This window comes from Varanus komodoensis, unplaced genomic scaffold (assembly GCF_004798865.1).
Source record: "Varanus komodoensis strain SLA01 unplaced genomic scaffold, ASM479886v1 scaffold46_3, whole genome shotgun sequence".
In the NCBI taxonomy this organism is placed as follows: Eukaryota; Metazoa; Chordata; class Lepidosauria; order Squamata; family Varanidae; genus Varanus; species Varanus komodoensis.
In genome coordinates this window covers 6,188,736-6,216,050 of record NW_025336044.1, presented here as the reverse complement: position 1 = coordinate 6,216,050, position 27,315 = coordinate 6,188,736, and the positions used below count along the sequence as shown (strand labels likewise).

The 27,315-nt window shown below is 44.4% G+C and overlaps 2 protein-coding genes across 6 annotated transcripts in view; one reads left to right on the top strand and one right to left on the bottom strand.

Moving 5' to 3' along the window:
* The window catches only part of AGBL1 (AGBL carboxypeptidase 1), a gene marked incomplete at its 3' end in the record, with an annotated part of 102,536 nt that overhangs the window by 74,523 nt on the left and 698 nt on the right, over positions 1–27,315 (bottom strand). The window lies entirely within an intron of this gene.
* Positions 16,970–27,315, top strand: part of KLHL25 (kelch like family member 25) — a 116,536-nt gene continuing 106,190 nt past the window's right edge. For 2 of the 5 annotated variants that reach the window (XM_044444972.1, XM_044444976.1), the window contains exons 1-2: positions 16,970–17,506; positions 19,654–19,751. The gene's annotated coding sequence lies outside the window, so the exon portion shown is untranslated. Of the gene's footprint in view, positions 17,507–18,033; positions 19,752–20,705; positions 21,094–27,315 lie in introns of those variants that run through there. The other 3 variants (XR_006416165.1, XM_044444977.1, XM_044444975.1) reach the window with 3 other exon arrangements.

Genomic DNA, 27,315 nt, shown 5'->3' with positions numbered 1-27,315 from the left:
AATTAATATAAGATCTATATATTTTCTATGCATGGCTAACCATCACCCTGTTCATCTTCAAAATACACCTGAAGGGACTGCAGGCAAACCTTGGTCCACATGTTCATCAGTATAACTGTATCTTTGGATGTGGGAAGTGTGAGGCAAGGCAAAAAAGGAAGGGAAACAAAATGAGCTCCTCCTAATTTATGCAGTGCAATATTTATCAATAAATATTTTATTTGATCTGGAGAGAAAGAGTTTATCTTCCCGCCATACTATCAAAGGAGCAATTAGAAAGATTGGTCTTTCAAGATGGGAGATTGAGTGAGGAGAAGCAAAGGCTGGGGAAAGAACAAATTTCCTTTTCATTCTCTGTGAATTAATCATGGGATATAATCCTTTAAGTCATTTTGTGTGTGTGCCTTAATTGATAGTTTTATTCACGTTATTATCAAATAATTACAGACGTAAGAAAAATACATCCCAAATTGGTTATTGCCATACATTATGGTTGCATTATAACATGTTAAAAATGAAATGCCATTTGATGTGCGAGTCTTATCATTCCAATATTCTATGAATAAATTCCAGTTGGGACACAGACCATTACGCTGCAGTCCTATGGCCTAAGAACATCCCAAAGGCCAGGGGCTGCTTCAGATCTCCCTCACCATGAAGGCACACAGATAGGTCCACACTGAGATGGAAATCCATCTTCTTGTGCCACGTCTTGGATGGGCTGATTCAGCCCAAGGACAGAACTCAGGTTTGGGGTGGCTTTCAGTGGTCAGCAGGTTCAAAGACCATTTGGGGTGAAAACTATCAAGGTCTTTTGAGACATTTCAGCCTCTTAGAAACAGGATATCCTTGTGTAAAAGCTGGGAAGCCAGAAATTATTGGTGGGACCAGAGAATTGTACATGGCAATCTGGAGTGCCCTGGGGATTGTATTTGGACCCCAGGTGGGCTGGATTGGATCCACAAGTCTGAGAGTTCCCAGCTCTGGTTTATATGGAGGTGAGGAAGGCCAATGGACTACCTTAACTGTGTAGCCATGACTGGGGCTAGTCCAGTGGAACAGCCTTTTATTTCTACTGTAATACGACTCAGCACAAGGAGGCACCTGTAACTGAAGGAAAAGGAACATTTCCAGAGGAAAGAGGCATGGCTTATGGGTACTGGGGCACCAGGTCAACCAGATTTGCCCCATGGGTGTAAGACCCAACACCTTTGCAGGGATAAAAGGGACCCATGTCAGGAAAGGCTACGGATCTACCTTCTACCTCTGACCACCAACGTGTTGATGGAATGTGAGAAAACAGAACAGCCTTGAAGCTGGCACAGTTCATTTCTATTCTGTTTGGATGGAGCTTTAAAAAAAAAACAAATCCTAAATGACCAGGCAACAAAACCTGGGGTGGGAGTTCCCCTCGACCATTTGTGCTGATACTCAGGCATAAGAAAAGGACCTTCCTTCTTGGATTATCCCTCTCCCACTTCATAGAAATGCTCTTCCGCTTGCTTTCAGTTCTGTGCTGTGATTTCAGTACATGATAAAAAGTGAAAGAATTACCTTTTGTTCGGCTACAAACTGATCTAGCTACTTTAGATGTCCACCCCATGTCAATGAATAACTTTCTTCTTCATTGTGACATCTCCCACAATGAAGCCTTCTTTAAACCATGATTTCTGTAATTCATGGCGTTATATACCAGGAAGGCATTGTTTTAAAACAATTCTCTAGTCGATTAGCACACAATGAAAATACATTTCTATATAACCATATGTCTTCCCATATCACAGAAGGAATTAATATTGATAAGCCTTGTCCCCATATAATGATGTGGTTTTTAGCTTGATCTTCATAAGATAATTAAGTAATATTTTATATAGTTCTGGTAATAGGCATTTTGTATCGCAAATTAAATATAAACTTTCAAAAGAAGAATGAGTTCTCAGAGGAAAGCATGATGTGATCAGCATTTTGTGATATTGATATAGTTGTAAATATTCCAATCACCATTCCCATTAAATTATTTGTTTTTTCATACATCCTAAAGTGTTTGCAATAGATCTCATATCTGATCATGTCCTTATTTCAAAATCCACTAACTCAGCAATCACATTAAAACTTTGTCTTTTAAGATTGCCATAATTGAAAATTTCAATGGATTAATTCTTTTTGACAACAGCTTGTCCTATAATAAATGGGTTAATCTTGTGGATGATACTAGGCTCCTGTTCTGGTACTGGAAAAGTGCTGAGGCATAGAAAGACAATTTGCTGAGATGAGGAGAAGACGAGCAGGGCAATTCCAGCACTTCGCTCATGAAGGCTCCTCTTCTCTCACCCACCAGTAGGCATTTTAACTGACCATATGGAGGGAAATGAAAGGGAAATCAAGACCATTCCACTCAAGTGTTTTCTAAGGACCTCTCCATGGGAAGCTTTCGATGCTGGGGAACATCTGTGCCAGGATGTAGAGCAGTAAATCAAGGTTCTAGTGTCTCTGTGTAAATCAAGGAGGACACCCTGATATTAGTTCATGTGCAATAACAATCATGAACCAGAAATGTTTCCAATTCAAATAGGAAGCATCTGATCTCCCAAGCTAAAACACAAATGAAGCTACTATCGGGACAATCAACCCATTTGTCAGTGATATATCAGTTGTATATTATGATGGACATAAATATTGTCCCACCATATTGCAGTTCCTTGTGTATGTACCCTGTGTATAAACCCAAGATCTCAGAAGAATAGAGATAACTTTCATCCAGTGCCAGATGGAGGAATTTCTAACTTGATGTGCATGTTTGTGTTGGGCAACTACTCAAGGCTTCATAAACATAGACTAGAGTCCACACATATTTCATGGAGAATTTGTAGAGATGCAGCCCAACACTTCTGCAGACACACCACAGAAAAACACGGGGACTGCTTTTGAGTCAAATGGGAAGCAGGACAAGGAAGCAGTTGATGGGACACCAAGGATGTGGGAGCAGAAGACCTGACAAGAATAGCCGAGACAGGGAGGAAGAAATCCAGCTGCCATCTAATCTTTCAGAAGACAACCCCCTTTCATGATACTCTAGCCTAGGGAAGTAACTGAAGCTTAGGGTGAGATACTGTGTTATAAAAAGCATGCCTGGAACTTGTGTCTCTCTGGGCTGCAATAGGATACTGTCTATTGAGACAATACTTGTTTGCTTGCAGTTTCCGTAATTTAAGCTCATTGACTAGAAATCTAATTAGATAATTTGAGTACAAGGAGAGAAATATGATAGAATTGCACTGCATCCTAGAGTTTACAATATCAAAGCAGTAAAGTAAAAGTGGATCAACATTTTAGTCATGATCACACATTTCATTCAAAGCTGCAGTGCATCCTAGGGTTTGCAAAACTGGTATAAAATAAACCCCTTTTAGATAACAGACCACTGTTTAGTCTGTATATCATGTGTGAGAGAAATGGGATCAACTGCCTGCAACCTAGACTTTGATGATAGACTTTCTACAGATCAGGTCTATATAAAAGTTGTTAGATCTCTTTCAGCCCACAGGCCAAGTTTAGTTCAGGAGACTCATTCCAGCGGTGGATAGGGCCAAAAGCAAGGTGGGAAGAGGCAAAGCAAATGGGTGTGGCCCAACCACCTTGCTTGGAAGTCCATTCCATATCCTAGGGGTCCTAACCTTCAGAAAGTACTTCCTGACGTCCAACCTAAACCCTGGTTCCTTGAGCTTTCCCCCATTGGAATGCATCCTGCCCACCACTGCAGGGAGGAACAGGTAACAACCCTCCTCCACATGACATCCCCTCACATACGTATAAGTTGCTAAAAGATCCCCTCACAGTCTCCTCTTCTCCAGGCTGAAAAGACCCAGTTCCCTCAGTCTCTGCTCATACGCCATCCTTCCCAACCCGGCCACCTTTCTTGTGACCCTGCACTGAACTGATTCTAACCTAGCTATGTCTCCCCTATAATGTGCAGCCCAGAAGTGGACACAGGAGTCCAGTTGTGAGAGCACCAGATTCATGTAGAGCGGTATGTACACCTCCCTAGATCTGGAAGCCACAGTTCTAGCTATATATCCAAGGGTAGCATTTGCCTTCTTAACCGCCATGTCACACTGCTGGCTCATGTTCAGCCTTCTGTGGACAAGTACTCCAAGAACCCTTTCACAAGTAGTGCTCTCCATCCACTTGTCCCACATCCTATACCTGTGACAACTATTCCTGTGACCCAAGTGCAAGACCTTGCATTTATTCACATTGAATGCCATCCTGTTGTCCCCCACCCACTTCCACAGCCTGTTCAGATCCTTCTGGATCTCCTGCTCCTCAGTTGTGGCCACTGCCCCCACTTTGGTATAGTCTGGGAATTTAGTCAGCAGACTGGTTATCCCCTCCTCCAGGTCATTGATAAAAGGGTTGAACAGAATTCGTCCCAGAATTGAGCTCAACTCTCTTTGCATCACAACAGTGATTCCTTACAATCCCAACAACATGCTGGGAAAGCCATTTCTGGCCAGCTACTATGAGGGCTGCAGCTAAGCTAAGAGGTAGCAGGGTATTCTCAGAAGGGTGGCACATGGTGCCAGCATTCCTCTTAATCAAATTGTCCTGGTGCTACGACCCTGAGTGCCCTGGCTCCACTATAGCACTGGAGAGAAGAGACCATCACATCTAGGTGGCAATCAGCCATACATACTGCCTAAAAGAAGAGAGGGGAAATTCATCACCACCACCACCTATAAAAAGCAAAAGAGTATGCAGATTGGCATAAAATTGGCATAGGCTAATTTATAGCTACCGGTGCAAATTTAGGGAAAATATGCTAGTGAAAATAGAAATGTAGTCATTTCAGGGAAGAAGACTGTGACTAGGTGTGTCCTGCCCCATCTGCTGTCCAAGTGCTAACTCTTCATAGGGAGCGGCAAGATCCCCACTGGCTCTCCCTTCTTGGGTTCTTCATCTTTCAGCCTGGGTTAGGCTGGACAGACCTTCATACAAAGAACTGCCTTCTGTAAACTAGGAGACATGTCCACCTTCCTCAGCAGAAGAACTGCATGCACCAAAAGCCCAGTTCCTGCATAGACCAACCAGTCCTTTGGCCCCTCTCCCTGGCAACCCATGTGAAGATCCTCTTGCTTTTTTGTCCAACAGGCCAGCCACGTTGACCTGAAGCTCAACCTGCTTTCCCTTGAGGGTTGATCCTTTGGGTATCTTGAACCTAAGTCATGAAGGGCTTCCAAGGTCAAAAATACCAGTCCTTTGCACACCTGACTATTCAGTGATGTACTGGCAGTTGCTAAGAGTCACCTAAAAATAATCACCAGTATTCATCACTGCAAGGCTGGAGGTCATCTGATTGTTGTTGGACTCCAGTTCCCATCAGCCTGATTTCATGCCACCCCTCAAGGAGTCATCCTTGAGCCTGAATTATCACACTTCAAGGCAGAAGTCTTCCCCAATCCAGGACATTTCAGAATCAAGCCAGAAGATACTGCAACCACTCACAGGCACACTCAAAAACAAGGCATTGCTGGAAAACAACATTCTGGCTCCTGAATCTTCACCTCTTGTTTCTGCATCCTTTGCTCTGGACCGATGTTTGTGCATGACCTTGGACAGCCTCTGACCTACACTGTGCTGAACTCTAGCTGTATTGGATGGCCTCAGCCGTGGACTGCTTCACCATTCCTCTACTCTCTCCCAAAATCCAGCTTCAGTAATCAAATGACCTTGAGACTATCTTCAGCCAAATGCGTTTGCTGCAATCTTAGCTTCATTAAAAACTCAGCTGGTATCCCATCTGTAATCCACCCCATGGTCAAAAGAGAACAGGTGGCCAATGAAAATTGAGATGGGATTCATAGCCCGACCATACCTGGAGGGCCACCAGTTCCCCACCACTGTGCTACTCTAAGTCCAAAAAGTTATCTGGGTTCATCAGTGCTCAGATGTGAAAGTTGATATTCATCACATGGCATGCATCCCCTGTAGGCAGAAGTCCTTCTCAGTAAACAGCCTTCTCCAACCTGGTGGCTTTCCAGGTGTTCAGGACTACAGCTCCCATCAGCAAGCCAGGAATGCTGGCAGTTGCAAGCCAAACCACCTGGGAGGCCTGAGGTTGGGGAAGGCTGAATTAATATATGCAAATGTAAAATGGCCGGCTTCCCTTATTCTGCACGCAAAAAGATGGCCATCGAGCCAGCAAATCTGTTTAGGCTTCAGCAAAAGTAGGCTAAATAAAAGCGATGGGGACTATGTGAAGGTGGTGAAAGGAGGTTCATGAGAGATATTAAGTAACAATTTTAATCCTCCAAGAAAAGTGCCCACAGCTGAAGAGGATCGTGTGACCCACAAACTGTACATTGTGCAGCCCAGCAGAGGCCGCCTGGCTGACAAGTTCTTGTTCTCTGATGTCTAGCCTTGATAAATGCAGGATCATTTCACAGATTACCAAATGTCAATGCAGGACTCTGCATAGACCCCCCACCACCAACCTGGATTACTCCATCTAGAAACAGAGCAAATCAGTCTCACCCGAGGCTCCAGGTGGCTCCACTCACAACATGCCCACCATCTGTATGTCTAGCCTATCCTTGAACACCCTCACCGATGGGGCCTCAACCACCTCCCATGGAACCATACCTTCAGGGTCCTAACTGTCAGGAAGTACTTCTTGGCATCCAAATTGAACCTTGGTTCCCTGAGCTTTGCTCCATTGGAGCGTGTCCTGCCCTCCTCCGCAGGGGAGAACAGGTCACAACCCACCTCTGCAAGACACCCCCCACATACCTGTTTGTCGCTAACAGGTCCCCTCTGAGTCTCCTCTTCTCAAGACTGAAAAGACACAGCTCCCTCAGTCTCTTCTCATATGACTTACCCTGCAAAACAGCCACCATCCTTGTGGCTCTTCACTGCACTGTTTCCAACCTTGCTATATCCCTCTTGTAATGAGGGGTCCAGAAATGAACACAATACTCCAGCTGCAGCCGCATCAGAGTCATATAGCGTGGCAGTAACACCTCTCCCAATCTAGAAGCCTTGCTTCTGGCTATGCATCCTAGGGTGGTGTTCACCCTCTTGACCACTATGTCACACTGCTGACTCATGTTTAGCCTGCAGTTGAACAGCACTCCGAGATCCTTTATACAAGTGCTGTTTGCAGCCATTTGTCCCCTAACCTGTACTTATGACACCCATTCCTATGCCCCAACTACAAGACCTTGCACTTATCAGCATTGAACGTCATCCTATTGTCCCCAGCCCACTTCCCTCCCGAATTCCCTTGCCATCTAGTATCCTCTCCCAGGAGACTTTCCCCAGCCTGGCCTTCATTGACCATTGCTGGCCCTCATGAAGGCCCAGGTTCTAATACTTGACCTGCCACTCATCCCAATTCCCCTGATCTCAAAGCAAAGGATGGAGTGATCACTTGCATCCAGAGCTCCCCTAATCTGCACCCCTATCAGCTCCTCCTGTTAGTCAAGACCAACTCAAAGATATTTCTCCCTCACTTCATCACCTCTCAGACCCTGTCTGTGAAAAACCCTCCCTCTATAGCATTTAGGAAGCAACCTGACCTGGCCATCACCACCAAGTGAGACTCCCAACTAATATCTGGGGGACTGAAATCTCCCATAATTACAGTGTCCCTCCCCTGAGATATCCTTCTAATCTGGTCTGTCAGGACATCATCCAGGGTCTCAGGTTGACCTGGAGGGCAATAACATACCCCCACTGTCAGGTTCCTCCCCCTGTCAAAACCTAGACTGCCTCTAGTGAATCCCCATCTATGCTGCATTCTCTCACTGCATCCTATCCCTTCTCTGACATATAACGCTATGCCCCCTCCCCTCTTTCCCCTCCTGTTCTTTCTAAACAGGGCATACCCCTCTATGTTACATTCCAGACTTGCCTTTTATCCCACCAAGTTTCTGTGATCCCCACCAGGTCATACCCTCCTATTCCCAAGAGAGCCTCAAGGTCTTCCTGCTTATTACCCATGCTCCTAGCATTGGTATACCTGCATCTCAGCTCCTTCCCACAGATCCCTTTCTTTGAATCCCCAGCCTCCTCCTTCCTCCCATCTTTCCTGATACTGGCACCCTCTTCATAGAAGTCCTGCCAGCCCCTGCAATACCTCTAACACCCTGGATCCAAAACCCTGGTCCTCTTTCCTCACTTGTCCCATCAGGATAAGTTTCTGGGGTTCCTGAACCTCCCCCCACCCAACTCAGTTTAAAGTCTTCCAGATGAAGCTTGCTAGAACATTTCCAAAAGACCTTTTCCACATCCTCATGAGGTTCACCCCATCCCTCACCAGAAACCAGGTGCTGTGGTTGAGGTGTTCCTTCTACTACCATGTCCTGAGTCAGTTGTTCACCTCTGCAACCTTCCTTTCCCTGGTTTGCCCAAATTCCCGGACCAGCAAGATAGAGGAAAAGGGCACTTGGCCTTTAGGTCCCTGAATTTCTTGCCCAAAAAATCCTGTACATAAAGGGTTATCAGCACCACCACCTTTATACCCCCGCATAGCTGAAGTGCTCGAGGAGTTGGGGAGTTCGCAATATACCGGTTTACTGTGCAGTGCTTATGCAGTGTACTTGTCCAAGTCATTTTGCACAGCTGTGGAAGATCATCACACATGAAGATTTACATGTAGAATCCGCATAGCTTTCCAGTACAGAGGAAAGTTTCACCATCCACCATAAATGTTCAACCTCCACTCCAGAAACACATTTTTGCAACAACAAAGAAAGAGAGAGAGAGATGATCATCGATGCCTAGATCTGTGCTACTGCAACCACCCTACCCATGTGCAAGTGAAATGATCGCACAGTCTTCCGCTACCTCCCTGTCTCTTTGCTTCCTCTGTTCTCCCTGGATCCCATTTTAGATGGTAAGCTCCTTGGAGCAGCAACCAGCCAAACTGTTTGCTAAAGCACCAGGCACATGAATAAGTAATAAGTGGCGTTGGACAAATCCATCTATTCCAGTTTCTTATCATTTCTTTTTTCCAGTCTTGAATTTAGTTTATCCCAAATGCTGAGAATCCTCTTCTAGGTTTGCATGAAAACTCACAGGCATTTTATGCACATTTCTCCTAATGCATATATTATGTATGCATTTCACTCACCGCTACATGTTTTGTGCAAGCTATTTTCCAAACATGTGGTTTTCATTCAATATCGTTTCTCCAATAGGTAGATTTTTGTATCCATGTTTTATATAAATAAAATCTTGGAAATCTCTGTTGCAAAATGTGGAGAACTGTGAATTGTGCAGGATAACTGAGTTTCACTTTGCATAGTGCTTGGAAAGACAAGCAATTTCCATTATAAGGTTAGTTGACCACATTTCTAAAAATCTGTAATGTACTTTGTACATGAAATGTCATACCACCATCCAGGCCAGGATGTAAGCTGGTCTGGGGATTGACCTAAATCAGAAGCAGGCAGATTTCAAGAATGTAGGATCTACTTTATTTCCATTGGAACCCCAAGGAGCCACATGCAGAATAGCAGCTTAAGGACATAAACTTTGATTAAAGAACAGAGTGGTTTAATTAACAGGAGTGTGAGTTTTGATACCCTCACAGTCCTTCCATTCTAAAGTCCACTCCTAATACCTAATACTCCTTGAGAGCCAGTGTGGTGTAGTGGTTAAGAGTGTGGGACTGCGACTCAGACGATCTGGGTTCTAGTCCCCCCTCAGCCACGGAGCCAACTGGGTGACTTCGGGCCAGTCACAGACTCTCAGCCCAACCTACCTCATAGGGTTGTTGTTGTGGGGATAAGATGGAGGAGGAGAATGATGTAAGCTGCCTTGAGCCCTTTGTAGGAAAAAGGCAGGATATAAATGGATAGATAGATAAATAAATAAATAAAACAATACACAGCCATACACTTGCTTCATTTTACCAGCCTAAGTCGTGCTGGGGGGGGGGGGGATCCTATTTGCTTTTGTTATCATTTACTGACCTACTGGCTGATCTTCTGCCTACCTCCAAGTTCTCCATGTACTTGAAATATTACTGGTGTGGCAAGTGCTGCTGCTTTAGCATGGTGTGGAATTAATGAACTCTTTGCCTTTATCTCAATGTAAAAATGAAAGCATTTGGGGTGTAAATCAACAACAAAAACTGACAGAACATTTCTAGGGGCTGGGTAGAAACTGTAAGCTACCAGTTGTGGGTCTCTAGCTTCCAGGCATTACGTACTTAGGAAATGGCTTGCTACTAAAGGTAATTTTATTGTTGCACACTTTATTCTACTCAAGATAGCTGGAAAAGCAGCCTCAGAGTTGCTGGGCTCCCTTTTGTAAATTTAATTGCTTTTCTCCATTCTTCTCACTCTGGAATGTGTGGCTCAAAAATAAATAAAAAACATTCGATAAATCAGGGTTCCTCATCCTGGCACATTTGAATTGCTTTCTGCCATTTCCCTCCTCCCCTGTTATTAATGCATTTCTGGTCATATAATCATTTTATTATGTAGAACCTGTCATAAAATACATTATTATGTAATGTTCAAGGAATTCTTATCCAACTGAAATATAGAGGGGATCAAGGAAAACAGAAAGAATCACCTGATATTTTGCAAGTGGCTTTTCCCCCTTAAAGTTTTTCATGTTTCTTCAAGAATGAGAAACCTAATTTTCTCCCATGGGTAAGCTTTTATTTCATAATATATTGCTTACAAGATTTCAGATTTGTTCTCCTTCATTTTTCTCATTTTTCATTTTAGCTAATGTGTTTTTGTATCTTTGCATGGAACTCTCTTTTGTCAAGGATTGTTATTCTGATGTCAGTTCAGTGCTTTCAGATGCTGTTAACCGGCTTTTAAAAATGTGATTTGGGGTCTTTTTCACAATAGCAATCTATTTGTGTAGGTCAGGCTCAAAACCAACCTTTATTAGCATCATTTAGACTTAATAATGGAGAAACTGTGAATCTCTTAAAATGATTTTAGACAGACAATGCATTCCATTTTCGAAGCTGGCTTGGCCAGTGTGCTGCTCAGACCTTTAAAGTTATGCCAAGAGGGTTGCAAAGTGTCCCTCACAAGAATTGTTCACAAGAAAATCAGTAGAAACTGGGTTTCCATTACAAACAGCATTTTTGAAAAATCAGTCAACAAATTCATCCGTAACAAGCCTGCAAAGCTGCCAAATGTTGTATTAAACCATTGGTCCAGCTAGAGTGGCCCATATTTCAGAGGACAGCTCTGTCTTTGAAGGCATCCTATATATAAGGACTGTCCAAGCCAGAAGTACTATCACTTTCTCAGGGGATACAACCAGGTTGCTTGAGTGGGGCAGGGGGAAGCTACCACCTTGCTGGCTAGCTCTCCCTCTATTTTTTAGTGACAGTGGGTCTTCCTTCTCCTCCAGCATCCCCTAGTTCAGCCCCACAAGCAAAAGGAAGAACCAGAAGAGCCAGTTGGGTGATGCTGCAGAGATGATAGTATGCCTGACAGTCAGGACCCCAAGGGTACGGAATGGGGTTCCACGGGAGGTGGTTGTGGCCCCATTGGTGAGGGTGTTCAAAGATAGGCTGGACATGCACATGGTGGGCATGTCATGAGTGGAGGCAGCTGGAGCCGAAGGTCAGACTAGATGGCCCAGGAGGACCCTTCTGACTCACTCTGTTTCTATGTTTCTATGTCATTTGAAAATATTTCCCCTTTCCCACTTAAAGTAGCCCCAGTCTGAAACAAACAGGTGCTCACTTTGAGAGGCCCAGCCAATAAGGACACAAAGAGGTGTGCTTCATATTGCTTCTCTGGCCTCATTGGCCATGCCCATGTAAAGATAGCATCTGATTGCTGCTACTTAGAACAGAAAGGGAAAACAGTTGTTTTAAAATGGCATGTTCTCAAACTGCTTTCATTTGCCAGTGAGACTAGACTAGGAGCAAAAGGAGCTGCCACGAGCTCTGGGGGTAGCCCAGACTTCTATCCCATGGTAGAATCTAAGCCCACTTTAAAAAATAATAAAAGATAAGAAGGGAGATGCTCTACATCAGTAAGCACCTGCTTTAGGCTAAAAGTACCTTCAGGAAGTAACCAAAAGGAAAAAATCAATCCACAGGTCAGTCCATAGGATTCATCATGTCATATGCCCAGGTGAGACAGTGGTGTCCAAGAAAGGGGTCCAGGAGGGAAAGCAAAGGTCAAGGAATCCACACATCAACATATCATTAGCAGCTATATTCCAAATTTCTCTATATCATTCAGTTAACTGGAAATTCCATTCCTCCTTCCAGTTCTTTGCTATTCTCAATCTGCTGCAGTATCAAAATTGTTATTAATTATTCAGTGTTCATAGAAATGTTTTAAATAAATAAATGTATAGCTGGCTGTGAATCGTTGCAGCTGGTTACTTAGGTGAGCCTGTTGCTTTTAAGGCAAGCCCATGCTGTGCCTTCCGTTTGGAGTTCCGTTGCTTGTGCTTGATCCTCTACCTTTCCAAGGGGTGAATTATCTCTGGCTCCATTTCCTGCCCTTGGGGGAACCCAGAAATAGTCCAAGAGGGCCCAGGTTGCTCTTCCAAAAGAAGGCTGTAGCTGCCGGGCTGTTGCTGAAGTATGAGGTGCTCTCCTCTCTTCTTGTTCAGAAGAATCCTCCCCAGATAGGTCATGAGAGAACTTGAAGTACAGATGGACTTGAAGTTGCTTAGCAAGTGGATGGTACCATAAGAAGAACTACAAGTCATCTGGCCATGACCATCCTCTTTAAATCTGCTCCATCCAAGTTTTGTGGATAGGTTCCTGTCATTCCATCATCCACTCATTGATTAAATCAGGGGGGTTTGCCAGAATGTTCTTCTGTTTCCACTAATGTGCATTAGTGCAATTTGTGTCCTCCCCCCTCAGTGAAAACCTAGTCCACAAGTCCACGGAATACACTTGACTCAGAAAATGTCAGACAGCTATGGAATCTGCATGTCAGAATCACAGAAATCCAAAGTCATCTGAATCCACCATAGATTTCTCCAGCATCCCTAGTATGGATTAGGGGGTCTCCAAAGTCCTTCCAGCTCTCTGATTCTATGATTTTCTGGCCAGCATCTCAGGAATCATGGAGTAGCAAGCTGGCCATGACTTTGAGCTGGAAATAATGCATCCTTACTAAGAAATTTTCAAAACAGTGATTCACCTCCACTTGCTTTCTAAAGCACTACAGGATGGAAGGCACTCAACTATATATCTCAGAATTGAACATATAATAGAAGTTCTTATAATGGGGCCAGAAATATTCCTTTGAGGACAAAAGGCACTGCAATTTTAAAATGCTTGGCTCCTTTTCTCATTAAACTCCTCTCTTGCTTATGCTGAAAATGAAAGAGCCTCAAACAGCAAAGTGGTACTCCAAACCCAATTCTAATGAAATGACAGACGCATCTAACTCCAGCGACCCCCTTTGGAATGTCATTTTCACCCAAGCAAAGAGACACGGCAGCAGATGTAGAGTGGAAACACAGTTAGGAAATAGATTAGGAGAGAAGGGTGAATAGAGATTGTCTGGGACAAGATTGGAATAAACTGCACACTTTTCTTGGCCACTCACTTGAACTTTGCCTCTTCCTCTTAGCTCTCCTGTCTCTTACCCTGTTGGAATTCAGACTGATCTACAGTAATGCCTGCCCTTCTCTTTATCTCAACAGGCCCACAGATACAATCATCAGAAGGGTGCTGATTATATCCACCTTTTCTCAGATGGGACCACTTAGAGCTGAAGCAGGAGTTCATGGCAGAGCCTGCTGTGGGGTGGCGGGGAGACAGCAACATTCCTCTGTACTGGAGATTATGGCTTTTTCTCTCATGGGATAGAAATGCAGTGTAAGAGTGCAGCAGTATGAAGATACTGGCGTTCACCTCCACAAGGAGAACAGGTGAGAGTAGGAACTAATGGCTGAATGGATTAACAAGATATTTTTAAGCATTTGCTCTTGTGTGAAAAGCCAGCAGTTAGGCTCCAACTTGGAGGGTAAGAAGTCTTGGGCAGGTCCTCCACCTGAAAGTGAGAGGGATGCTCCCCAGATAAAAATCAGCTTGGTGGTCCCAGCCCACCAGAGATCACACAGTGAATGGACGGCATCACCGTGCTACTTCATCAATCATAAGGAGATGCACTCGATCACATTTGGCTGTGTAACGACACCACAGAAGGCAACTGATGTTCACAGAGAATCGGAGCAAGAGAAGATTAACTAAATAAACAGGTGGATACATGTCCTGAGTCTCCTTGCTCCCTGCAAAAAAATCAGCAAAAAGGGAACCATTTTTGACAGTACCTAAAATGTCTACCAAAAAGAATTTCAAATCAATCCTACAAAATGGTCAGACCTGAACAAATACTAAATACTGTTGCACACCTGCTGTCAAGTGGGATCCAACAGTGACAGTAAATATCTAAAACAGATAGCAAGTATTGGAGAGTTTGGAATCCTTTGAGGGGATCAGAGTGCATTTGAAGTCATTCTGCACAGGGACCATTCCTAGTGCAAGGCTGCCTTTCAGCAATGCATTACAACCCATGGATCACCCAGCCTTGCTTCTCCCAATACCCTCTCTGGCATGCAGGGCAGCCTTTGTCCATTCAGGCCATTCCGCAACCACCCAGGGCCTCAGCCCAGACAGGTGTGCATAGCCTCTCCATGAGGCAAGCTCTTCTAACGAGACAAATGGAGGATTCTTTTGTCTCCTATCTGAGCATGAAGAATGCAAGTTGGGGTGTGGATCCTTGGCAAGCTCCCTTGCTCCTAGAATAGGCTTTTAGCAGGACAAGCTCGACTTATTTTGCCCCCCGAGTGAAAATATATGTGCAGGGCAAGTGTGTGTGGACTGGGGGGCGGGGCAGAGGGAAGAGGGATTCTATTTCCTTCTCAGAGGCTCCCTTTGTTGCCACCGGTCCTTGGTGCATCGTAAGTGAATATAGTGAGTGGAAAGACCAGGTGTTGGAAAGTTCCTAGAGGTGAGTTGCCTGCAAAATAGTTCCGCCTCTCCAATTTGTTTCCCAGGTATTTTTTGCTGACCTAGTCAAAGTGCTAAGTTTTGAGCTGCAGGGTTCTAAACCCACCTTCCCCAAACTGCCAGCCTCCAAGTGCATCGGACTACAGCTCTTACCATCCCTGGCATGCTGACCTGCATGCACATCAGCAGCACTAACTGAAGAGTTACGGTCCAGTGTTTTTGGAGGCCACACACTTATAGGACCATAATCAGTATAATCCATAGTCCCCTCCAATCCAAAACTCCTCCAGGTAGCCACATGGTATAGACATTTCCCACAGTGACACCTATGCTCTGGAATTCCCTTCCACAAGCGGTTCCTCAGGCCCTTTCATTAGTTTTTTGGATGCCTAGTAAAATAATAGCAGTGGAAAAGGATGCTCTCACTTCTACTGCACAAGATGTCCTTTCGGGTGCTAGGCCCAGGCATGGAGCTGACAACTCCGAACTCAGCAGCAGTATATGTGCTTTTGATAGACTGTCTGGAGTGAGCTAGGTTGACCAAAAGCAGAAAGAATCTTTTCCCTTTTCCTTACCCCACTGCTAGAAATGTCTTTTGGGTACCAACAACGAAAATGAACTGCAATCTGCTCATTTCTAGTTTGGTGTCATTCATTCTAGATAAAACCAGAATGTGACTATACTCTGAAGGAACATTAGGAAATGATATAGAAGTATCTATATTGAAAACACTGCCAGCCTTGTTTTACTTTTGGGGGAGGGGAGCACTGAAGGGAGCACTAAGGCTAGCCTTCCTGTCATGTATTGGGTTTGGGGGTTTTCTTTAGTGGCAAGCACCATAGATAAAAAACGTCAAGCCAATCCTGGATTCCAGCTGGCCTGCTCCAAAGGAGTTGGGTGCTCTGGCCTGCTCCACTTCTTTCAGAATCTCTGCTTTGATGTGGAGTCCTTTGAAGTCTTCTGGCTTGCCAGATTCCATGGGAGAAGCTTGAAGATTAAAGTGACTGTGTTTAGCTGGTGACCAAACGGTAATGAATTGTTCTGCAGTTTTCTGGCAGGGATAGCTCTTCATTAATTTGGAAGCTGATGCAAGCTACTCCCCCTTTAATGGACAGAGATGAACAACAGTATCAAATAGCAAAACTTGTCCTGGAGTTTACCATTTTGAGCCACAGATATGGAGGGATGGAGATTGTATATGCTGTCTCAGGTTCCCTGGAGGAAAGTCAGTTTATACAAGGAATCAAAAGTCTCCAACTTGATCTGGTTCCAATAAAGGGTTCCCTCCTGATGAGTGTTTATTGAATGGCAAGTTTTGACGGGAAGGTAACAGAAGAGAAAGGTTAAGCTTTCCCTCCCCACCTTCTGCAGTCCCAGCATTGTTATGCATCCATCCCATAAATGCTGTTTAGGGGTGGTGGAACAATTCATTTCTGATTTAAAAAAATACCCAAACTTCTACATTCCTCCATATCAGACACAAAGAGATTTCAACAACTGAATGTGGAGAAACAAAAAATGAGAGACTAATCTGTCCAGCCCCCAGACTTAGACAAAAGCAATGGCTGCTCTAATTTGGTACAAAGAGAAATTCAAACCCAGACCTTCAAGAGCTAAACAGTTCTCATCTTTACCAGCTCTGTGACATGCAACTACAACATGGTTTTCCCCATGCTCAGATTATCTGTATCTACTGGATGCAGCTACAGCAGATAGCTAAGAGTTTAACAAGACTTCTATGTGTTTTCCTATTCGGGATGAAAAGAATTTAAGATTTTTTAAAAAAATGAATGAGAGAGAAAATGAATTGACTGTTTCATTCATCCCTAACGTTTCAGCTACCTAGTCCTGAGTTTTGATGGTTTGGTCTAAAGATATCTCATTTTTGAGCCCAGCCTATTGAAGTACCTCAGAGATGCTTCTGTACCAATTTTAAGTTTTCTGGTTGACATTCATACTCAGTCATATCCCTTTTTTTTAAAGAACAAAGGAGCAAATGGCCCATGCTCAAATTTGCTATGGATCCACCACATTGTTTCAGATGCTGAGACACCAAATCTTTGCTTTCATGTTGGAAATGTTCAGCTGAAAATGTTCAGCTGATTTCAGTATGTCAGCCAGTTCCCAAGCATCTTTATATGGTCTCAAGGCTGAGGCTTTTCCTGATAACAGTATAACAATAGACCAGTCCATCATCTGCATGGCAGGGGGAATTAGAGTTGCCCATGGGAATCCTTTGTGTGTCTGTTTCCTGCTAGGCAACAATGTCATGTGAACAGGAATCTGTCCCATCCCAGTACGCTTTCCACTGAGACATGATTGTCACCCCTTTCCTTTTGAATTGTAGCTTGTTGTCAATACCAGCATGCTGGGATGGAGTTCAAGCTAATGCCTGCCAGCTGCTCCAGAGAGTGCCAGCTCTAAATGAGCACAATCCGCAACCAAGGGTTGTGGTCTCAGGAAACGTGTGCCATTCTGAGGACTGGAACTAAATCCAAGGTTCACATGCACTGCCAGTGACTATTCAGACATCCTGAGGTAAGCACAGAACCTATAGAAGCATCACTGTTAACCACCCAGTGAACTCCAGCTATTGGACAGTATAGGAAAGAAATTATGGATGATGATGATGATAGTCATCTGACCAATACGTATATCAGCTATGTTGCTCTTTCTTTTTAGTATTTGTAAATTCATAGAATCATAGGATAGTAGAGTTGGAAGGGGCCAGGAGGCCATCAGGTCCAACCCCCTGCAATTGCAGGACACTAAGCTACACCATCCCATTCAGGTGCCCATCCAGATGCTTTCTGAGTGTCTCTAGCGAAGGAGGACCCACAACATCCCCAGGTAATAGGCTCCATGTTGCACTGCTCTGACAGTGAGGACACTCTTCCTGGTAGCTAGTCTAAATCTGGTTTCTTTTAGCTCAAGTCGCCAGGGCGACTTAATTTATATTGTTAATTTATATTGTTAATTTATACTATTCTATTTTGAAGTTTATTTATGGTTGTGAGCCGCCCCAAGGCTTCAGCAAATGGGGCGGCATAGAAGTCTCCTAAATAAATAAATAAATAAATAAATAAATAAAGTCAGCCATTCCGTGTCCTGCACTCTGAAATGGACAAGAAGAGATCTTGCCCATCCTCTTTGTGACAGCATTTCAGGCACTTTTAGAGGGGTGCCTATCCTATCACCCCTCGGACTTCTCTTCTTGAGATTGAACATGCCCAGTTCTCTCAATCTTTCCTCACAGGGCTTTGCTTCCAGTCTCAGAATCATCATTGTTGCCCTCCTTGGTGCCCTTTCTAGCTTTTCTGCATCTTTATAAACTTTATAAACACTTCACAAAGGCAATATAAATTTTTGAAATAACATTTGAAGATGAATGCCAGGGCATATTATTCAAGTAAAGCATTGGGAGAACCTTCAGCTAAGTACATAAATGCTTTTATAAATAAATACATACATAGCTAAATAAATAAATAGATGCTGTGCCCAGCACATGCAAATGAAATTATTGCCCAGGGAACAACCTCTGACATTATGTGCCTCTATAATCCCCTGGAGAAATTGTCTCCTTCAGTCAAGGCTACCCCATAGCAGGGGGGCAGATATATAACACAGGCCCTTGGTCTACAGATCTACTCTGGCTTCAAAACTGTATCAATGGTAAAGGCACGCCCTGCTTAGGAAAGTCTGTCCTTGGTGGCTGAAGCTGTCGCCACAGGTTTCAACCACCTGGGCACATCTAAAGTGATCAAAATCCATGAATTCAAAAACGAAACAACCCTGATGTGGCTGGGAAGTGTTAGGGGTGGTGCTGGGAGAGGCCCACCAGGGCTGGAGCACCACACCCCTGAGCAGGAGCTACTCGCCACCTCCCTGCTAACCAGGGGACTTGCTGAAATAAAGGCACAGGGGACCTGGGTTTTTGCCACATGGGCTTCATCTCCTGCTGCTCCCCACCTTGAATCTTCCTGCTGGAGGGCTGTTCCCTGAAATCAAATGCCCACTTCTGTTCTGTCCATACATCTCTTTTCACAAATAAGCATGTCCTTAGGGAACATGATACCTTGCAGATTTTAGCACATATGTAAATTAGAATGTGCAAATTTGTATATTTTATTATTAATCCTGTAGGCCTGAGCCTCAGATCTTTTCAGTGTCTATTTTCACCCTTAGTTTGCATACCAAGTTTCAGGGGTATGAGCGTTATGGTCTTGGGGCTACGAACTGATGTACAAACTAACAGATGTACAAACAAACAAACATGCCTTTAATGACAGATTGACTGGCTAATTAATTAAAACATTTTTATCCTATTCAGCATCATGGGATCTCCTTTGTGTTTTGCTGCTGGCTGACCTTTCCTTCTTCTGACATGCTATGTATGGTTTCTGCTTCTTTAATCAAGCCCGACCTCAGAGTTTGATAACAAGCAGGTTTAATTAGGGGTGGAGTGGATGACTTACATTCATTGAAAGTCAGATAAATCCCTTAGAAATGGTTGTCAAATGCTCATATTTGAAATCAATTGGTGTTCTGAAGGGAATGGGGAAACACTGGATTTCAAGTCCCTAATACATTTCAATCCATTTTTAAATTCTTTTTAAATGCCTAAAAGAGCTTGTCAGATCAATGAAATAGATCAGCATTATTTGTGAACTCTTTCTCTGAATCAGGAGCAGAAAGGGGTGGCAGGGGAGGATTTGCACAGCAGAACAACTGGAAGTGAAAGGATGGAAATGAACGGCACATGCTCAGCCTGAAGATGCAGAAGGTCAGTTCATGCAGTCAGCAGAGACAAGCGGTAAATCAGTTTTTGAAAGACAGAATCATGCGGTCACAGGACTGGGTACTCCAAGCTTATCTAGCAGTACATCCCTCTGTGGATGCAGGAAATTGACTGGTAAAGCACCTTTCCTAGGTGGCCATCCAAGCTCTCTCTATTGATGAAGGGAGTCTATTCTACTGTGGGACAGCTTGTAGTAACAGAACATTCTTCCCAGCAATGTCCTGGAGCAGGACCTGCAGAAACACAGCACTGGCCCTTTGATCAACATGGACACTGCTAACATTTACCACCCCATCAGAATTCCCTGCTCCCTCTAAATTTACCTGCAATCCTCACAGTAGTTAGGGGGAAATGAATTTTCCCAGCAGTTACAGACTGCTCCATGCTGTAATACAAAGAATATTGGGATGGCTTGGCCAGGAATGGACAATGTAGATCCTTAGCTTTTCAAAAGGTCTGCTCATGGTAACGATGAAAACCATGAAGACTGTGTTGTTGATATGGATCAACAAAGTTACCTGGGTTTCTTAACTCTCTTTGGAGGCAGTGGTGAGTGTCGTTTGTTCTGTGCCATCAAGTCTTTCTGACTTTTGACTATTGTATGCATGAAAGCCCTCAGAAATGTCCTATGACCACCCCACTCAGCTCTTCTAAGTTCAAGGCTGTGGCTTCCTTCATGGAGTCAACTCATCTCCTATTTCATCTGCCTTTTCTTTCTTCTGCTTTCAACTTTCCCTAGCATGATTGTATTTCTCCAGTGAGTCTTACCTTCTCATGATGTGTCTGAAGTACAACAGTTTCAGTTTTGTCATTTTTGTTTCTAGAAAAAATTCTGGCTTAATTTGATCTAGGACTGACTTCTTTGTTTTTCTCTTCGCAAAATATTTGCAAAGTTCTCCTCCAGCACTATGTTTCAAACATCAATTTCCTTCCTATCAGGTATCTTCACTGTCCAGCTTTCATACCCATAGATTGTGATTGGGAATACAGCAATAAAGATGACCTCAGCCTTGGTCTGTAGTGAAACATTTCTACACTTCATTATATTTCCTAGTTCCTTCATCGCTGCCCTTCCAAGTCTCAGCCTCCTTTGAATTTCTTGGCTGCAGTCTGCCTTTGACTTGATGACTAAGCCAAGGGATATAAAATCTTTCAAAGTTCAATTTCTGCATTTTTACCAGTAAAGTTCTGTAATTCTTCAGTAGTCATGATTTTTGTTTTCTTAATGCTCAGCTGCAATCCTGCTATTGCACTTCTTTCGCTTCCATCAAGAGTCGTTTGAAGGGAATTTACTGGGTTCTTACTAATGTTTATCAAATCCCAAATCCCTTTGCTTCTAATTTGGGCAAATTGGTTGCTACCCATTGTGGCAAGAGAAAAAAAACCCTCTATCATGTCACCTCTCAATTGTCCTTCCTCCAGGCTAAGAATACCCAGGTCCTTCAACTTTTCTTCATAGGACTCAGTCTCCAGATCTCTCACAAGCTTCATTACCCTCCTCTGGGAATGTTCCACTTTGTCAATATCCTTTATAAACTCTGGTGCCCAAAGCTGGGTTGCATGGAATGAGAAGACTGAAGAAAACCTAGGCTGAACTCTCTGATATCCTAATTTCCTCCAAGGATAGAATATTCAAGTACACATTCAAATATATAAATGCAGAGACATCATGAAAAGGAACATCCTAAGTTAAGGCACACCACTTAATTCACCTTGTTGGAGAAACTGTGTAGTGGTTTGGAATTCTGGCAAACCTCAGTTTTTCAGGTTATATATGAAGCGAGGTGAGCATGTTCATTTTAGGATGTTCGAAAATTGAAACTGGAGGGGTAAGGGTAACTATCAAGGCTGCCTCCTACAAAAACTGGTTCAGTCCTACACTACTGTGAGCAGGTCTTAGAGTCAAAGGAGTCACAGACACCTGCACTTCAGGGGGAGTCCTCAGTACTCCCTTCTGGCCAGAGCAGGTTGTCTCACCTTACCAGACTCTGAAGATGATTCCCCTGCAGCTTTTCCTGACCCTCAGCCACAAAGGAACCTGAGAGTTCAGAATGTGACACTGATCCTTTAAGAGCCACATGCAGCCTCCAGCAAGAAGGTGTCAATAAAAGGCTAGGTGCTGACAGCCTTCTTAAGACCATGGTTGACTGCTGTCCTTGTGGGCTGCTTCAGTCAGCACTGCCCGTCACGCGCTCTCTCCTGCCTTGACTCACACTTTGCTTGGTGTGACCTAGTGCGGAAGAAGGCCATGGCACAGACCACCACCTCTGGGCTCACCTCTAGCCAGGACAGGTGCCACCCATTGTCATTTCCCCTGCAAGTGCACTCAAAGTGTGTGGCACTGGGACATTGTCCAGAAAAGAAAATGGTCCCCACGAGCAGGCTTCCCTGCACTGTCCTTATGAGCACAAGCACTACCCAAGCAGCACTGTCAAAAGAAGTAAAAACTAAGGGAGCACCTGAAAGATTTGTGCAAGCACTGAGCTGAACAATTAGCTGACACAGGGGAGCAGCATCAGGGAAAAAACAGAAGACAAGCCAGGCTTGCAGGTCCAAATGCAATCCCAAAATGGGTGGGTAAATCTTCCAAATGTGTATATCACAGCTTAATAGGCAATTTTCTGTTCCGTCTGTGTTTTGTGGTGCAAACACAGATTCTGAATGCCAACGAAGCTTGTGTCTTTTGCACAACAAACACCCATGGCCTCCCACACCATGACATCTCTATGCAGTTCTACTTTACAATCTTCTATTTTACTTGCTGTATGCATTTCTGTGGCATAGGATGAAACATGCCACCATCTAATATTTAATATTTTTACTGTTTTACTATTTTTACTGTTTTACTATTTTTACTGTTTAATTGTTATATTTATGTATTTTGTCTTTGTTGTGAGCCGCCTCGAGGCTTTGTTGCGATGGGGGCAGCATAAAAATGTTTTAAATAAATAAAATAAATCTAATTGCTTCCCTCTGCCTTTGAAAAGCGACATTTCCTAACTGCTGCATGGAATGACATTTTCCATGAAAGGTCTCAGAAATTAAATCACGAACTAATTTCCCTTCCTGGCAGAAGAAGAATAAATCACTGGATGCAAAAGCTTCTCCATAGATTTCAGGGGAATATACAAGTTTGTTTTTTTTTCACTCCCATTCAATCCACACAACAGCCCTATGAATCAGGTTAAATGGAGACTGGCCATGATGACCAAATGACCTCCATGGAGAAGTAGGGGTTTGAATGGCATCTCCTCAGCGCTTTAAGTGTGCGATCCTCTGGCCTCCCACCATTGAGTGGGGGCTATTGGATTACTTGAGGCCCAGTTCCAAGGTCCTGCAACCTCAGGGCTCCAAGCATAGGACCCTGTCCCACTCCCTTGCTGCCAGTGTGGGAAGAGCTGCACCGGCCGCCTCTCTGAAGTTAGAAATCAGCCTTGCGGAGAGCTAAAAGAATGTGCCAAGGAATGAGGCAGTGGCCATGAAGTGAACCCATCCCAATTAGCACTGCAGCCTCCTTCCTTCTTCCTATCCCTGCACTAAAATGGTTGCCCAGATGGAATGCAAGATGTGAGGAATGGGGGAACAAAGATTGCTGCCAAAGTGCCTCTCTCCATCCATCCCAGGCATCCATGCCTGGAAGCCTCCAACTCTGGGGCTTCTGTGCATCCAATACAGAGGCCCTTCAATAGCTCTCCCCAGCCTGAGGCAGAAGGGCAAATGGTGCCCCGACCTCCACATTAAGGCCAAGATGTGCGGTACCTGAGGCCAGGAAAATTATTTTGGCCTTTAAGGCTGGAAAACTCATGAGCACTTCTCCTTGGAAGGAAAAATCCCTTAAGAAGAAAAGCTAGCTGTTAACTGGTCTTCGATGTCACACAGAAATAGCCTCTTGGCTCTGCCTAATGATAGTGATGTGTTTGCATCCTTTACTCCAAGACTCAAGTCAAGTCTCAAGTCATTGCAAGCAATCTGAGTCAAGTCTCAAGAGCCGACTTTAACAGCAAAAGGGAGGTGAAGGTGGGGTGGGCTGTAGGGGAGTGGGAGAGTTGTAGACAACCCCAACCCCAGTGATCCCACCTGCACTTCCCTCAGGGATGCACTGAAGTCTTGCACTTCAACCACAATATATTTAAACAAAGCTGTCCTGCTATTTGAGTTTATCAGGAGTGTGATTCAGAAAAACAATCTTTGCTACACAATTGGCCCCCAACCTGCTGCTGTTTTTCAGATCTATCAAGGTTGCACTTTAGGAAAATGATTTTCGCAACAGGATTGGCCCTCAGCCTGGCACAGTGAGGCCTCATAACAATCCCACCTTCACTAAACACCCCCTCCCTCATGCCAAAAAGAAGGGGACCCTTCCCTTCCCTTCCCCCATCGAACCCCCCTCCTCCCTATCCTCCCCCACCCTGTGAAACTTCCTCCTTCCCACTGCCTCTGCTGTGTTCATGCCTGCCTTCCAGCCCATCACAGATGCCTTCCACTGGGATTGCCCCAGGATATTCTGCTGCGCATCAGGTGTGCATGGTCAGCCCTGGAGTGACTCGGTCATAAAAAGTAGGGCTCTTGGGTCAAGTTGAGACACTCATTTGTTGCTCCTGAGCTGACTCTGAGTCGAGTCACTGACAGGGCTTACAGGGTGAGTTGCTTGAGTTGAGTCCCCGACTTTGGTGATGGTCACTAGAGTGGGTGAAGGCCAGACCTTCATGTGAAGGTTCCCCTCTTGGAAGGACAGTCCAACCCTTGCCTGATTTCAAGAGAACCTGGAAAAGGGGGAAACAACAGGGAGCTCTGAAGCTTTGACACTGTTGACCTCCAAGAAACTGGCCAAGGAGGCACCCAAGTCGAAGGGGTGGCAGACTTCCCTATGGTGGGGAGATGGGCTGCATTGCTGCGGCCTTCTGGTGGCCAAACTGCTTCAGCAGGGTTGTTTCTTGGTTGGTTGTTCTTGCCAGAATCTGCAGCCCACCCACAAAGGAGCACATGCAATTCAGATCAAGGCAACTGATCCAAGATGATAAAACTAAGACAGCGATATAAACTACTTTGGTATCCAACAGAGCAAACCCACTGAAACAAGAGCAAACAGAGCAGAAACAGTGTGTAAAGCAGTAAGTTACGGATTCCACCCCCCATCCCCTCCACGGGAGGCCCAGTCAACATGCAGCATTGTTCAAAGAGTGGGTCAAAGAGGGTCTTGGGCGAGAATACACAGGCAGACCCACACTTGTGGCCATCATTTTCCCCACAACCAGCTTCAAAGGGATGCTTGCTGCTGATGTAGCATCACCCTGAGGGGTTTGGGGAATACACAAATTGCAACTTGAAGTCACTGGCAGGGAGGAGAAATCACAGCACAACACTGGCAGAAAAAGGTGGCGTTGAGGCAGCTTCATGCGCCCCACAGGCACTTACAAAACAGCCTCACGGAAAGTTGGCGAACAAGCCAAACCATTGGTCTAACTCAGCATGTTCAACACAGACCGGTAGCAGCTGTCCAGCATTACAGGAAAATCCCACAAGCCCTGGCTTGATATGCCAGGGGTTGAACTGGCAACCTTCTACATACAAAGTTCTGCCCCTTCGGAAAAGCTGAGAATGTTACATTTGCCCTTACTTTGCATCCAGACTCAAATAGCATGCAGACCTCTATATCCCAAGAACTACGGGGTGGGAATGAAAGCACACACTGAGCCTAGAACGGTAAGGCACTGACAACGGCGTCTAAACACAACCTGAGACCTCAGTGCACCAGGGGAAGCAACTTCTCCAGTACCTATCAAATAAGTCAAGACAACAGTTTATCATTATTATCATTATTATATTGCATTTACATCCTACCCACTTTCTTTTTACATCTTCGCAACAACCTTGTGAGACAGGTTAGACTGAGAGTGAGCAATTGACCCAAAATCACCCCATGAGCTTCTGGACTGGAGCTCAGATCTCCAAGTTGCCAGTCTAGCACCAGCCACCATACCACACCGGTTCTCAAAGGAAATGCCCCAAAATGTACGGAAAGTCCTTGGGGAAATACTGGTGCTATTTATGATCATGGGTAGCGCACAGCAGGGATTCAGTTAAATCTGATTTGTTCTCTGCAGGACTTTCTGGGGCTAAACACCAACAGTTACCCAGAATTTATCAGGCTGTGAAATTTGTCTGCTGGGTTGTACTTGAACTGAGGACAGCAAATTGTGTAAGCTTAGATTAGTGTTCTGAAATGGGAAAGAGAGAGAGAGCAAGAAAAAGAACAATCTATGTGCACAGAGAGATACTCTACACTATTGGAACATAGCTAGATTGGACCAATTAAGCAGCACATCAAAGTGAAGATGCTTGTTCACAGGAGCCATTGTTTTAAAATAGCAAAGGGCGGTGATACCTTCATGGATGGCAAACATCAATCACAGCCTTCATTTTTCAGAGCAGTGTCTCTGAGCTGAGCAAATGTTTGCAACCATTTTCTGGTTCGGCAAAGAGTCTTTGCAACTGTGTTCTCCTGAAGCCATATTGGGGTGCATGAGGAGCCATCCTAGGGCTTACTCAGGGTGGTGAAATCAAGACTCTGTTATATTTTAGAAATGCACTTTCAAAGCAGAAAACGCATGGCTTTATAAGGGAAAGCAGGTTGGAATGTGCGCTTGTACATGCATCTGTGTGTGCATCTCTCTGTGTGCATTCTTAGTTCTTAGTTCTTTCTCTGGATTACATAGACTAAGAAAAAAATCTGAATGGTTATTTCCAAGCTCCGAAGCCCAAGTGCTGGGGAAGAACGTGGCTGGATAGCGTAATGAACCCAGGCTCATCCTCCGACATCTCCCGGCTGCATTTGCAGGTAGCCATTGCCAGGCAAGGAAGACCCTGCTGAGCTCAAGTGACCGTGTGGCCAGTGCCCAAGGATGCTGGCTGCATTGCCCTCCCACCGTTGGAGCAGGATGCTGGACTAATCCAGCCCCTCTTTGTTATGGTACAAGTTGGTCATCTTCCTGCTGAATCTCAGTCAGCTGTGTGTGAATCACATTTGGCCTAAAGCTCTTTTCACACTGAGGTTTCAAGTGAGTCCTGCTTTGGGCACTTGTCATAAAAGGATAGGAAAACTACAGCAAGCAGAATGCCCATGTGTCTGGTCTAAACATGCCTAGCATTGCATTCTTAGCTTTGCATAAACATTGTTTTCATTTATGCTCCCTTTCCTCCCTACATCTTTTTTTTATACCAAAGGTACTTCCCAGTGGAGGGGTCCCAGCACAACACATCATAGCAAAAGATATTATGCAGCACTTCCATTTTTTCTCCTTCATTTTTTATTTATTTTTGCTCTAAGAAGATTTGGATGTGGTGGGCAAATGCAGGAGGCCTCGGAGTGGAACACAACAATGCGCAAACACTCCATGAAGTGCCACGAATGAAGCAGGGAGGTAGCATGATAAAAACTTCATTCAGAAAGACCCTACAAGTGACTGTTTCCTTCTAGCCAGTTTTGCCTGATCTGAGCAGATGTGTTTTATTCTGCTGAAAGATATTTTCTTCAGGTTTCACGTAACGG